This window comes from Furipterus horrens, unplaced genomic scaffold (genome assembly GCF_987537825.1).
Source record: "Furipterus horrens unplaced genomic scaffold, mFurHor1.1.pri manual_scaffold_3, whole genome shotgun sequence".
NCBI lineage: Eukaryota > Metazoa > Chordata > Mammalia > Chiroptera > Furipteridae > Furipterus > Furipterus horrens.
Window position 1 is genome coordinate 182383280 of NW_028327173.1, and position 15238 is coordinate 182398517.

Below are 15238 nucleotides of genomic sequence, written 5' to 3' on the forward strand. Positions count from 1 at the left end.
TACCTTAGTGTATGCCTTTATATATATATATATATATATATATATATATATATATATATATACACACACACATATATATACACACACATATATAGATGTGTATATATATATACACACACACATACATATATATATATATATAGATATGTATGTATTTTGTTGGATCTGCTGATTCTTTCTTATAGAGGTTGTTTTCTTTCTAATTTTTGACTGTGAGTTTATCCTCACAGTTATTTACTATGAGAATTTGTGTGCTCTGGATTATGAAGCTGTCCTTATGGGGTGGTTTCTGATTTGGTTCTGCTGAGTCTTTTGAGGGGGACGTATGGGTGGGGACCTTGGGTTTTGTCACCTTGAAGACAACACAGATTTGTACCTACAGCCACTCTCAGCAAAGTTGTTGGGTTCAGATTTCTTTTTCTTTTTAAATATTGTATTTATTTATTTTTAGAGAGAGAGGAAGCAAGGGAGAAAGAGAGGGAGAGGCACATCAATCAGTTGCCTCTCACACCCCCCCAACCGGGGACCTGGTCTGCAGCCCACACATGTGCCTTGACTGGGAATTGAACCAGTGACCTTTCCACTTGGGGAACAATGCCCAGCCCACTGAGCCACACCGGTCTAAGCCAGATTTCTCTTGATGACTCTTTTTCTATCTATGGCCCAGCCTGTTAGCTGTTTCCCTGCATGTCTCTACACAATTCAGTGAGTGGAGTTTTTCTTTTCTCTGTTTCATGGGCAGAAAGATTTTCCTGGCTGCCAACTCTGGGCAGAGAGCTCATTTTAAATTCTGCCTTGTACAGGAGTCTGTGTCTGTGGTGGAGGTCTCAAGTTCTGTTTCCACAAGGGCTTTTAAATGCTAGCTAACCATTAAGCTTATATTTAGTTCTGGTCCTTAAAGTGATCAGTGTTCTGGCTTTGAGTTTTTCTTCATTTATTAGCGTCTGAGAATTTCCAGGTGTGAGAGGCTGCTGCCCGGACCACCTGACTGACTGGGCAGATTAAGAGACTTAGAGCCAAGATGAAGGCATAGGTAAACATGCTTTGCCTCCATGCACAACTACAGCAAAGATTACAACTAAACTACAAAATAAACATCATCCAGATACATCAGAAAATTGAGCTGTATGGAAGCCTGGCAACCAAGGACTTAAAGAAGCCACATTCATCCAGATGGCTGCCTTTTCTACAGTAGGCCACGCTACTAAGACAGGGAGTCAAATCAGCTCTACCTGATACACAGAAATAAACACAGGGAGGCTGCCACATTGAGGAGACAAAGAAATATGTCCCAAATGAAAGAACAGAACGAAACCCCAGAAAAAGAACTAAATGAAATGAAGATAAGCAACCTATCAGATGAAGAGTTCAAAACACTGGTTATCAGAATGCTCAAAGAAGTCTTTGGGTACTGCAACAGCATAAAAAAGATCCAGGCAGAAATGAAGGTTATACGAAGTGAATTAAGAAAAATCCATAGGGAGCCATCAGTGGAGGGGATGAAGCCAAGATTCAAACCAACAATTTGGAACATAAGGAGAAAAACAAATTCAATCAGAACAGCAAGAAGAAAAAAGCATTCAAAAAAACAAGAATAGAATAAGGAGCCTCTGGGACATCTCCAAATGTACCAACATCCAAACAATAGGGGTGCCAGAAGAAGAGGAAGAGCAAGAAGTTGAAAATGTATTTGAAAATAATAATGGAATAAAACTTCCCTAATTTGGCGAAGGAAATAGACATACAAGTCCAGGAAGCATAGAGTCCCAAACAAGTTGGATCAAAGAGGACCACACCAAGTCACATCATAATTAAAATGCCAAAGGTTAAAGGTAAAGAGAGAATCTTAAAAGCAGCAAGAGAAAAGCAGAGTTACCTACAAAGGAGTTCCCATTAAACTGTTAGCTGATTTCTCAAAGGAAACTTTGAAGGCTAGAAGGGGCTGGCAAGAAGTATTCAACATGATGAAAAGCAAGGACCTACAACCTAGATTACCCTATCCAGCAAAGCGATAATTTAGAATGGAAGGGCAGATAAAGTGCTTCCCAGACAAGATAAAGCTAAAGAAATTCATCATCACCAAACCATTGAATGAGATGTTAAAGGGAACTATATAAGAAAAAGAAGATCAACATGGATGGAACTAGAGAGAATTATGCTTAGTGAAATAAGCCAGGCAACGAAAGAAAAATACCATATGATATCACCTAATATAGGAAACTAATGAACAACACAAACAAATGAGCAAAATTGAACCACAGGCATGTAAACAAGGAACAGAGTAACAGCTATGGGGGAGGGGAGGAGATGGGGTGGGAGAGGAGGGAGATAAGTAGGGGAAAAGTTTAGTAAAGGAACTAGTATAAATAACCCATGGACATGTACAACGAGGTGGGAGTTGACTGGGAGAAGGGGTGGGCTGGGTGGGGGGAGAACAATGGGGGAAAAAGTAGGAGAACTGTAATAGAAAAACAATGAATAAATAAAAAATAAAAAATAAAAAGAAGATCAAAACTGTGAACATTAAAATGGCAACAAATGCACAACTATCAACAACTGAATCTAAAAAACAAACTAAGCAAACAAGCAGAATAGGAGCAGAATTATACATATGGAGATCATTTGGAGGGTTATCCGCTGGGAGGGGAAAAAGGGAGAATGCGGGGAAATGGTGCAGGGATTAAGAAGTAGAAATTGGTAGGTACAGAATAGACAGGGATGTTAAGAACAGTAAAGGAAATTAAGAAGCCAAAGAACTTACATGCATGACCCGTAGACATGAACTAAGGAAGGGGATTGCTGGAGAGAATGCGGGTACCAGGCAGAGGGAGACAAAGGGGGAAAAATTGGGACAACTGTAATAGCAAAATCAATAAAGTATAGTTTAAAAAAAGAGAAGGCCCATAAAATTATTTTAAGCTGGTAAATAAGTGGGTTTGAATTAAAAAAAAAAATAACCCAATATCATTTTATTACATTTCTGACATGTGCTTATTATAGTATTTAACTTCAAATAGCTAATGATCTACTAATTGGTAAGACTTATTTAATTTGCATAGCTGGTTTCACAGAACCACAACATTGCCATGCTCTAGTGAAAACATGGCATAGTAGGAAGGATAGAGCTATAGCATTAGGCAGATCTGAGTTCACAAGCTGGTTTTAGCAACAACCTTGGGCAATTTACTTCATCTCTCAAGCCTTTGGTTTCTTCATTAGCAAAGTGGATACAATAGTACTCATCTAATATAGCTGCTGAGAGGATTAGAGGTGATTATAACAGCTAATAGTAACTGAGTACTTATGATGTACTCAATGTTCTGCTGGGTGCTTCACTGGATAATCTCTTTGTATGTGAAATTTTTAGTCCAGTGCGTGATACGCAGCAGATGTTAGTTACCTCGTCCTAGCCAGGCTTTGATCTGCCTATGACATCCTTTACCCAACCCCACCCCTACCATTCCTGGACAAGCCTCTGCTTGAACACAGCAGTCAGAATTCTGGCTTTGAAATCAGACGCCATGGATTCAGATCTGCCACTTCCTAGCCGTCTGGCCCTGGACAAATATATTCAGTTCTTTCCTGTGAAATCAGGGCAATGGGTCTAAAATTCTAGTTGAGGTTAAAATGAGTTAATTCATGTAAAGCACTTAGAATAGTGCCAGAAACACTGTCAATCCTTAGTAAGTGATAGCCATTGTTATTATTTTATACTAGAAATCTGTTATTTCCTTGAATTAAGAAACATCTCAGTTTAAGCTAGAATCTGCCTCTCTTGGCATGTACCAAAAGGGCCTACTTTTGCCCTTCGGAGTGGCACAGGAGAAATCTGATTTTCCTTTCATAAGACAGTACTTGAAATACCTTTTTCCCCTCCAGAATAAACACCTCAGTTTCTTCAAATATTTTTCATTTACATGGTTTTGAGTCCCCTAACTATCCTAACAGCCTTCTAGCAGCATGACTCAGTTTGTGAATCCTACCAAGGCAACGCCATCCTCCAAGCATTTTCTGATGGGCTTGGAGTACTATCACACCTCCTCGTGAATACTGCACACTTGGTTAAGCTATGAAAAACTTAGGCTTTCTATTATATATAGCCAAACTCATTCCTAATTGGCATAATGTTCATATCTCTTAAATTTCATCTCTCTTATTTTGCCTCATTATTTTAGCTTTCCTTAAATTATTTATTTATTGATTGATTTTTGGAGAGAGAAAGAGAAAGAGAGAGAGATTGAGATTTGTAGTTCCACTTATTTGTTCATTCACTGGTTGCTTCTGGTATGTACCCTGACTGGAGATCAAACCCGCAGTCTTGGCATATTGGGATGACGCTCTAACTAACTGAGCTGCCTGGCCAGGGCTATTTTGGCTTTCTTCATCTGGTTGGATTCCTGGACTGCCATCCCTTTGATTATAATCCTTTCTAGTTTCATGTCATTTCTAAGTCTGATGGACAGACTGTCAAAATTATTCAAAGATAGTATATCTTGGTAATCTACCTGCAAGATATATCAGTTCAATGGGCACTTTTGGGTAGTGTTACTATTAATTATTTATTATTTCCTGCCTGTATGAATTTTATTCAAAATTACCCCTCCAGTGGGGGTTTTGAGGAACCTCAAATATTCTCATGTGAAATAAGCCTATTAAAACAAAAGAAAAGTAAATTAAGTGCCTTATTAATTAAAAATTAAGCACCTTATTAAAGAGTATTAATAATTGTTGCGAGTGACTGTTCTGGTGACAAGAAAGTTAATGAACACTGAGAAGAGGAGATATTTATAATCTGTATAAGCTAGGGTGAGGGTTAGTAAAAATACACTGATAGCCACAAGCTTCTTTGGAACTCCTGGTTTAAAAACTCTTACTCCTCCATTATTTACTCAAACTATGACGAAGAGGGACGCATACTCACCATTTTTTTTCTCTTCACCCATAATATGAAGGAACTAATCAACCAATAAATAAGGTTAAGGGAGGAAGAAGGAATAGACAGAAATTCCATGGGTCTAATGCAAACTCAGTGGCTGACCTCTGAATAATGCAACATTGACTTACATGATTTTTGCACACAGTGAGTCCGCAGCAGTTGGTGTTCATCACATTGGAGGTTTACAGGCTAAACATAGGATTAAGGGCTTAAGGGTCTGACTCCTGATCCCTCCTGAGGATTCACAGAAACTACATTGGGAAATCAAGAAAAAGTCAGAGGGAGGATCATGGAGGCTGGCTCAGTTATGCCTCCCTGAAACAGATCCTCTGCATTGCTGTTAGAGTGCTCTGGCTGAAAGGCAGATGTGACCATGTATCTCACCATTTTAAAATATTTTGTGCCCGTCTCCCCAATCCCATTGACTTAGCATGGTCTGCAAGGTACTTCATGATCTGGTCCTTGTTCAGTTTTCTCACTTTCCTATTGCATTTTGTTTCTCAATTACACCTTTGCTCATGTGTATCCCTTTTCTGGAAGATAGCATTTCTTTCCATTTTTTTACTTCCTGTCTCTTTTGAGATCACCTGTCTCAATCTGTTTCTTCGTTATTGGAGGAGGGAGAAAATAAAGGTGCACCAGAGAAAGTCTGCTGTATTTTACCAGAATTGGTCAGTACCTGAGGTAGATTGTGATAAATTAAAGATACATACCGTAGTCCCTAGAGTAACCAGTAAGAAAACAACTCAAAAATAGCTTAAAAGCGAACAAAGGAATTAAAATGGTACACTGAGGAAAATTTGTTTAATGCAAAAGAAGGCTGTAAAGTTGGAACAGAGGAACAAAAATGGCATGAGACATAAAGAAAACAAATAGAAAAATGAAAGACATAAATCTAACCATACACGTAATGACATGAAATGTAAATGTATTCAGCACTCCAATTAAAAGTCAGAGATATAAGATAAAGAAATAGGATCCAACAAGATGTTGCCTATAAGAGACGCACTTTGGATTTATAACTACAAACAGATTGAAAGTTAAACGATGCAAAAAGTAACCATAAGAGAAATGGAGTGGCTATAATATCTGACATAGTAGACTTTAAGACCAAAAAATTGTTAATATAGAAGAAAAGGGACATTTTATGATGATAAAATGGTCAGTCCATGAGGACAACAATTATAAACATATATGCATCTAACAACAGAACTCCCAATATATAAAACAAAAACTGAGAATTGAAGAGAATAATACAATTCAACAATAACTAGAGACTCTAATATCCTACTCTCAAAACTAAAATAACTAGACAGAAAATCAGCAAGGTTATAGAAGTCTTGAATACTATCAACCAACTTGACCTAAGTGAAATCTGTGTATTTCCACCAAACTAAAGTAGAATATACATTTTTTCAAGTATATGCGGAGCATTTTTCAAGACAGAGCACATACTAGGACATAAAATAAGCCTCAATACATTTATAAAGACTGAAATTATACAGAGTATGTTCTCTGAGCTCAACAAAATTAAATCAGAAATCAATAATAGAAAGAAATTTGGAAAATCCACAATATTTGAAAATTAAACAAACATTTGTAATTGACCCATAGGTCAAAGAAGAAATTAGTAGGGAAATTAGAATGTATTTTGAGCAGAAGTAAAATGCCAACAATACATCACAATTTATGGAATGGATCTAAAGCAGAGGAAAATTTATGCACTTATATGCTAACTATGTTAAAAAGAAGAGCAGTCTCAAAATGAAGAGGCTAAGTTTACTCATTAAAAATTCAGAAATATTAGAGTAGATTTAGAAAAAAAAATGGCCACAGGGGAAATTTTTAGGGTGATGGAAATGTTCTAAAAACTGAATTGTGATTATTGCACAATTCAGTATGTTTACTAAAAACTGTTAAAATGGATGGATTTTATGTTATGTAAACTATAATGTAATTAAGTTGTTTAAAAAATAAAGAAATTCACCCTGGCTCGTGTAGCTCAGTGGCTTGTGCTCCAGCCTGCAAACTGAAAGGTTCCCAGTTCGATTCCCAGTCAGGGCACATGCCTGGGTTGCAGGCCAGGTTCCCAGCTGGGGGTGTGCGAGAGGCAACCAATCAATGTTTCTCTCACACATCATTGTTTCTCTCTGTCTCTTTCTCCTTCCTTTTCCCTCTCTCTAAAAATAAATAAAAATAAAATCTTTAAAAAAAAAAAGAAATTCAAAAACTTGTCAGTTTTTCATGTATTGATAGATATAAACCAACAATAATGATATTATTGAGCTCTTGCTTTGTGCCAGGCACTGTTCTAAGCAATTTACTCATCCTCACAACAACCTATGAAATAGATATTATCATCCCATTCCTAAATGAGAAAACTGAGAGCCAGAGAAGTTAAGTAAGCTGCAGCAAATAAATAGGCAAGCCAGGATTCAAATGTAAGCAGTTAGTTCTCTCACCTCTCTGCTAATGTAAATCAAAATTTGATGATGCCTTTAACATTCTAATGAAGCAACATCATTGTGAATCTCTCCTGAAGTTGAGAAATAGACAATATACCAGATTTGGTTGTACAACGCAGGGCGGAATATATTATTTTTCAGTTTTAGAATAATAGTAAAAGTGCCCTGGCTGGTGTAGCTCAGTGGATTGAGCACAGCCTGCAAACCATAAGGTCGCTGGTTCGATTCCTAGTCAGGGCACATGCCTGGGTTGCAGGCCAGGTCCCTAGTTGGAGTCACTCAAGAGACAACCACACATTGATGTTTCTCTCCCTCTCTTTCTCCCTCCCTTCCCCTCTATCTAAAAATAAATAAAATCTTTTTTTTTTTTAAAGAAGAATACTAAAAATATTTCATCAGTCTTCCAGAAGCTAATAAAATAGCTTCCACTTTCCTTTTCTTCCAGTTATATGGCAGGAGGCAATATATATACTGAAAAGAGAATGGGCTTTAAGATTGAAATAACTGAGATTTGACCTCTGATTCTGCTTCTTAAGCTATGTAACTTGTTTTGAGCCTCATTTTTCTTACCTATAAAAATAGATTTCACAATGCCTGCACATCAGGACTGTGTATGAAATATGGTTTGAGTTAATGTGCATGCCGTGCACATAGTACACACTGAACAGTGGGAACTGTCTTTAGTCACCAGGATCAGATATCCTTTTATGTGTAAGCCCGAGTCATGTCTTCTAGAGAAGGGCAAAGCCAATCTCTAGGACTTCTCAGCGAGGCTAAACTTGAACGAGAACAAAGAACAATATAGAACTTAAAGATGACTTTATTTATTCAGCTATATTTGCTTTAGGTTGTATCTTAATACAGAATTAAGAAACTCCTCTTCCTCGTGTATACATCTTACCTAGAAATCTTACTTTAATCCTCTTCTCAACATTCTGGACTTGAACCAGAGTCCAATCCTGGCCTCTAAGAGATATTATTTCACTATTATTGCCAAGTAACTTCAAGGGGTATGACCAGAGCTTCCCCCAAAGTGTAGCTACTGTCAGAAAACCTCATTAGGGTTCTAATGGAGGGAAGAAAGGCGACTGGAAACAGGCCTTGTTCTCTTGCCCAGATGAGTTCTGTGGATGCCAGATATTAACTAATATCCTGCTGAACAGCTCTCCGTGGGACTCAAGACCCTGGTCACACAAGTCACTAAGAGCCTTTTTAGTATAAGTGTGGGAGATGCCACTGGCCTTTATTTAGGGGGAAAACATTTATTAAGGGACAAATTTTTAAAAGGATATATATTTGTGTCAATGACAAATAGAAAATGTTTAGCTCATCTGTTTGGTAAATTGCTGAAGTATTTGGTCCACTGGATGTCACTGTTGCACTTGAAAAATAAACATGGCCTTGCACATTTATGAGAAGATTCGATTCTTTAGTCTTGGAATGGCATATTTCTTTTCCTCTAATAGAAGATAACACCAGATGACCCATTCTAATCTTATCTCAAGATAACTTCTTTCAAAGGGAAATCAGGGAGGAGTCTGTTGTACAGAATTGAAGTCTTTGCTACAAGATCTGGAAGCATCCAAATCCCCCTGAAGAATGAAACCTTGGAAAGCCCAGTCGAGCAGGGAACGTCTCACTTTCCTGTTAGCCAGTTCATTTGGGGCAAGAGGTTCTTTCGACAGGGTTGTCAGAACACCTCGTCAGTATTCTTTTCCTTTTTCACATTTTCAACCCCTTTTGTGACACAAGTCCTCAAAACATAAAGTATAATCATATTTCAATTTAAAAATTATAACACTAAACCTTTCTCTAATCCAAGGAATTATAAAGGTAAGTCAGAAGTTTTCTCTGTTTCTCTTTCTTTGTTGTGTTTATTAACAAAATAGAAACAAAAATCCCCTCAGTATATTCTTTTTGAGCCCTTGAATGTTTCGCTGCCTTGAAGTTATATTAAAATAGAGCACATGGAAGCACAGTAGGATATAACAGATATGCTACAGAGAGGCCAGTCACAAGGCAATTGATGCTTTCCAAAGAAGGAAGGGAGGGAGGAAGGAAAGAAGAAGAAGGAAGGAAGGAAATAGTTCTTTTTTTAATTTTTAAAATTTTTATTTATTGCTTTTTGAGAGAAAGAGAGAAACATAGATTTGTTGTTGCACTTATTTATGCATTCATCGCTTGCTTCTTGTACGTGTCCTGACTGGGAATTGACCTACAGCCTTGGCATATTGGGAGGATGCTCTAACCAACTGAGCTACCCGGCCAGGGCAATAGTGACAATTTTTGATATATGCTGACACCATGTGGCTCATTAAACTGTTTTGAGGAGAAAGTTAAGCTCCTGGACAAGAAGTCACTCTCTCTATGTCACTGTAACAGTCCTTTAGTTTTAAGAACTCTTTTGCCTCCCACTGTGAGGTTTCAGTGTAAATGAAGAGAAATGGGAAAGCAACTTTAGGACTTCAGTCAAAATTACTTTCCAGCTACAGGAGACTGAGGAGAGAGAAAAGGTTTAGAGAGTTTCTCCATTACTGATCTTTCATTTGGCAATTTCTTCCTACCCTAAGAATGATTCAAATGAATGAAGTTAGAATTTTTGAAATCAGTGTTTGTTTTTAAAAGTTCTATAATTTTTACCTAATTTTAATTAAATAATATAACAAAGTCATTATTCCTAGATGAATACTGTAAGGTACTATACTTTAATACTTTACAGTCAGACCTGAGTTAAGTCTCAGCTTTATTACTTATTAGCTATATTGTCTTAGACACATTATTTAACACAGCTTCAAAAAGTACACGAAGAAAAACTAACAGAAGAACTATAAAGAGAAGACAGTAAATAACCTCGCAAGATGCAAAAACTTTTTAAGAAGCAGCATCAAGCAGAATTGAAATTCCCAAAATCATTTAGATGAAAACTGGGCCTGAAACTTTAGACTGGCTTAGGATCTTGAGAGATGAGATAGAAGGGAAGTGGGGTTAAGGGTGCTTTCTGGGCGTGGAAATGATCAGGAACCAAAGTCTTAAGTTTTGGCCAAAGACACAAAAATAGTCTGGAACTGTCAAATCCAGGGGCAGAACAAAAGAATGGGTCTGAGAAAAATCATCAAAAGTAGTTAGAGCACTTAATCAAAATGACTTATGATGTGGATGCAAGATTACTGCCCCAAAGCAAGAGTTAAAAAAAAAAAAAAAAAGGTGAAAGCCTTTCGAAAGGGTTCTCCACCGTGAGGGAGACATTATTTCCATGATTCTTTCCATGCCCAGAAGATACAAGTCATTACCCCTAACCCCAGATGATATAAAGAAACAGATGATATAAAGCAAAGGTGCTAGAACTTAGCTGTGGTTTTATCATATACAAAGATAGGTAGTACTTGTGTTAACCAGTGGTCAGCTCATTGAATGTCTTAGTCTGTTACATGTCTGTCTTCACATACATTATCTATTTCAGAAAGAAAAGTACAGGAAGACTGGAACTATACCTGTGTATTCTACCTCCTTTAGTATTTGGCAGAACAGAGCAGATATGTGGATATTTAGTAAATATTTTAATATTAATGAGAGAGTGGTATATATGATCCAGAAACAATTTTTTCTTAAAAAATAATATGGATACAGAAAAAGTATATCATATATAAGAAATACACTGTTCAATGAATTTTCACAAATGGAACAAAACCATGAAACATCATTTACCTTTTGTTTTTAAACTATCTGTGTTGCCTAAACTTGTTTACTTTTACCTGAATGAAACAGATCACTTGACTACTCATCAGGATTTTATGCCATGTCATATCCTAGAACTTCATAACTGTTGGCTTTTAATTTAGAAAATTTACATGTGAAATAACTGAGCTTAATTTTTGTATTATTCTTTCTTCTCCCTCAAAACGGGGAGGAAATTACCATTAGAGGTATTATGTATGGAATGCTATTTAGGATTCTATTTATTTTAAAAACCCTGAATTCCAACAGCAATGGGTTTTATTCCCTTTACTTCTCCTGGGTAAGCCCCCTCTCCTTTTGATTCATTATTACTAACCAATAATATTATTTTGGTATATCTTAAGTAAGTTGCTAAGCTTGAACTTATTAATAATTATGACTTTGTTCTGGCCATTTCTATTCTATGACAATAGTTAAACACTGTAAAATAGAGATGGTGAATTTATCAAATCTAACTCTCTTCCTGTGATACTTGTGTTCTGGACACCTGATTAATTTGAAAATCATAATTTGGTAGCCTAATTTTTTTAACCCATTATACTTATTTAGAATATTTATCCATAAACCTCTTTGCTATTGACAGTCTATTACAAATCAAAATAACGATAATCATTGTGTGCTACAAGAATAAACTAATAACAAATATGGACATAGTTCCAGTGAAACTTTGTGTTCTTGAATATTGAAATTTAAAAAAATCTAATTTCTAGTTAGTTTTAAAATAACGTATAGTATTTCAATGACTTTAATAGTCATTGAGATTCTTTTAAAAATAAATAGTGTATTCTAACATTCTCTACTTCTAGAAGTCAATGGGAAGTATGTATTTAAAGAAAAAAATAATGAAAACAAACACATACTTTGACCTATGCTGGAGAAAATAATAAAGAATATTGATTTGGAGTTTTCTTTTTCTTGCTTTATTGCACTGGCTAAAATCCCCAGCACAGTGCTGAAAATATTGGTGATAGTGGATATCCTTGCCTTGTTCCTGTACTTAGGGAAAAACTTTCAATCATTCACTATTAAGTATTATATTAACTGTGCATTTTATGTAGATACTGTTTATCTGGCTTATTTGCTGAGAGTTCCGTTCTAATCCGAAATGGGTGTTGGATTTTATTTTTTAAATTTTGCACATATTGAGAGATTATCACACCGTTTTTGTTTTTTAGTCTGTTAACATGGTAAATTACACTGGTTTAGCACATTGATTATAATTGAAAGGACAGCTCAATTTGTACTCCACTTGTACTCAACTGTTGCTTCATTTTCAGTGCTCAGTATCCGCATGTGGATTGCGGCCACTGTGCTGGGCAGTGCAGCCCTCTGTGTTAGCTACTCTGCTATACTACTTTCTACAACAATCATCGGAAAAGCACCTTAGCCAGATTCCCTCTACTCAGCGAGCAGAAAATTTAAAACTTAACATCTGTGTGAATGAGATACTATTTTTTTCTAAGTGACCAATTTTAAAACTGAGATCCAAAAAGGTTGGTGTCATACATGTGCCTGTGAAAGAAAAAGGGAGACAACCCAGGGTACAGGGGCTCTTTTCATTACATAATCAGCTGTTCAATAGCTTTAGGAAGAAAACAAACACCAAAAAATAAATGTTTTATTACAGACCAAGGCCTGAGAGACAGTAAATATCCTAACAAGATTCAGAAACTCTGTTGTTTATTTTTAAAGATTTTATTTATTTATTTTTAGAGAGAGGGGGAGGGAGGGAGAGAGAAAATGAAACATCAATGGTGAGAGAAACATTGATTGGTTACCTCTTGTATGTGCCCCGACCCAGGACAACCCCTTGCTTTGCAGGACAATGTCCAAACAACTGAGCCACACTACTCAGGGCTAGAACCTCTTTTAAAAAGGCAGTCAAGCAGAATCGAAATTCCCTAAATCCCTTCTTAGACAAAAACTGGGCCTGAAATTTTGGACTGGTTTAGGATCTTGTGCAATGAGACAGAAGCAAAGTGGGGTTAGGAGTGCTGACCTGTACCTTATACGAATGGAAATAATCAGGAACCAAAGGCTTAACTTTTGGCCAAAGATACAAAAGTATTCTGGAACTGTCAAATCCAGGGCAGAATGAAAGAATGGGTCTGAAACAAATGATCATCATTGTCCATGGATTGTTTAGAAGTAGCCTCTGTCCAGGGTCAAAATTTCCTTTCAAAATCTCATGAAATGGACAACTTATTAATGGCATACAATGCATTTTGTACCCTTCTTTATTCCTTTAATCTAATATTTCTAAAACTTCAGTCTTTCACTAACTATCTTCACAATTTTTGCAATATTATATTATCATCATACCAATTGGGCTATTATTTTCAAAATAATTTTAAGTTGATCATATTCTTTTTATTGTAATGCCTACTTAACCTAGTCCTAAGCATTAATATCCATGGAATTGCAGACTTGTTTGTTTAAAAAAGGCATGTCTGTGTGCCATCAACTAAAATAGCCATATGGTATGCTAACTGCACCTGAATGGACACTGTGTTAATCAACTTAGCTTTGCTATCACCTAGTAAGAATGATAAATGTGCCAACATAGAGTCCTGCCCTACAGAACATAAGCTGCTTTATCTTCTGTCTCAAAGGTAGTCTTGTTTTTTGTAATTTCTTAGAAGTAGAAGCATTCCAAGATACTTATCACAAAGAGTATTTGAAGAACTGTTCTAAATTTCTTAATTTAACTTAGTTATATTTCACAGATTAAAATATCTTTTAGAAAATTTATATCTGAATTTTCTTTCTTTAATGTTCTTTAGATTGATTTAGTAATAACTGAGATGTACTCTGATAATAATAACACAAGTATATTGCTGTCTCTTAATTCTTATCATACAGAAGAAGAGCATTAAATATAGCATTTGTGGAGTTTAAATAATAAGTAAAGGAAAGAATTGGACTTGGGGAATAAATAAGGTTCTCTTTGTTCATTCATTCAACAAATGTCTGTTGAGTACATTTTATGTGCCTGACATTCTTCTAGATACTGAACATGCACCAATAAAAAATTATTTAAAGTTGATAAAACCATGTTATTCATAGATAACTTTTGTAATACAAAATTTTATGGAAAAGTTTTAAAGTACATTTAAAATTCATCTTTGAGATACACTAACCAGTGTTTTCTGGTATTTCATTTCTTGAATATTATTCTAATTTTGAAAATCTCCAAATATTTCCATTAATAGTTTAATTCATATTTATAATTCTTTAAAAACTTATTTATTCTCAGCATTTGTGTAGTATAAAATATTTTAAACGTATGAAAAAGTATAGACAGCCCTGGCTGGGTACTCAGGTGGTTAGAGAGTCATCTAAAACTCTTCAAAGCTGTGGATTTGATCCCTGGGCAGGGCACATACAATTATCAACCAACAAGTGTATAAATAAGTGGAACAACAAATCAATGTTTCTCTCTCTGTCTCTCCTTTCCTCTCTCTCTAAAATAAATAAATTAAAAAAATAAAAAGATAAGTACAGACAATAACATGACTTTATTCTTCCACTTGTTCAGACTAAAAACTTTGAGGTCACTGACGCCTTTCATTTACTGTGCTTTACAGTTTTTGCAATATCATTATATCACTTGTGCTACTTAATTAATTAATTATGTTTTAAAATTTAATTTATTGGAGTGACATTGGTTAACAAAACCATATAGGTTTCCAGTACACAAGTCATTGAAACATCACCTGCATGCTGGATCATGCACCCATCACCCAAAGTAGTCTCTTTTTGTCCACATTTACCCCCTTTTACTCTCTTTCACCTTCCCCACCCCCTTTCCCTCTGGCTATCACCATACTGTTGTCTGTGTCTATGTGTTTGTGTTATATTTTAAAATACAGTTTAAAATTGACTCCTTGTCCTGTCATTATAATACCTACTTGATTCCTCTCTTCACTTACACCCCTCAAATTTTGTCAGTTATACCTTCAAAAATACATCCAGAACTCTAACACTTTTCAGCTTTTCTGCTACCACCGTCTTGATACAATATACACTGTCATCCAGTGCCTGAATTATTGCAATAGCCTCAGGGTGGATCTGCCAACTCCTATCCATGTCCCTCACATCC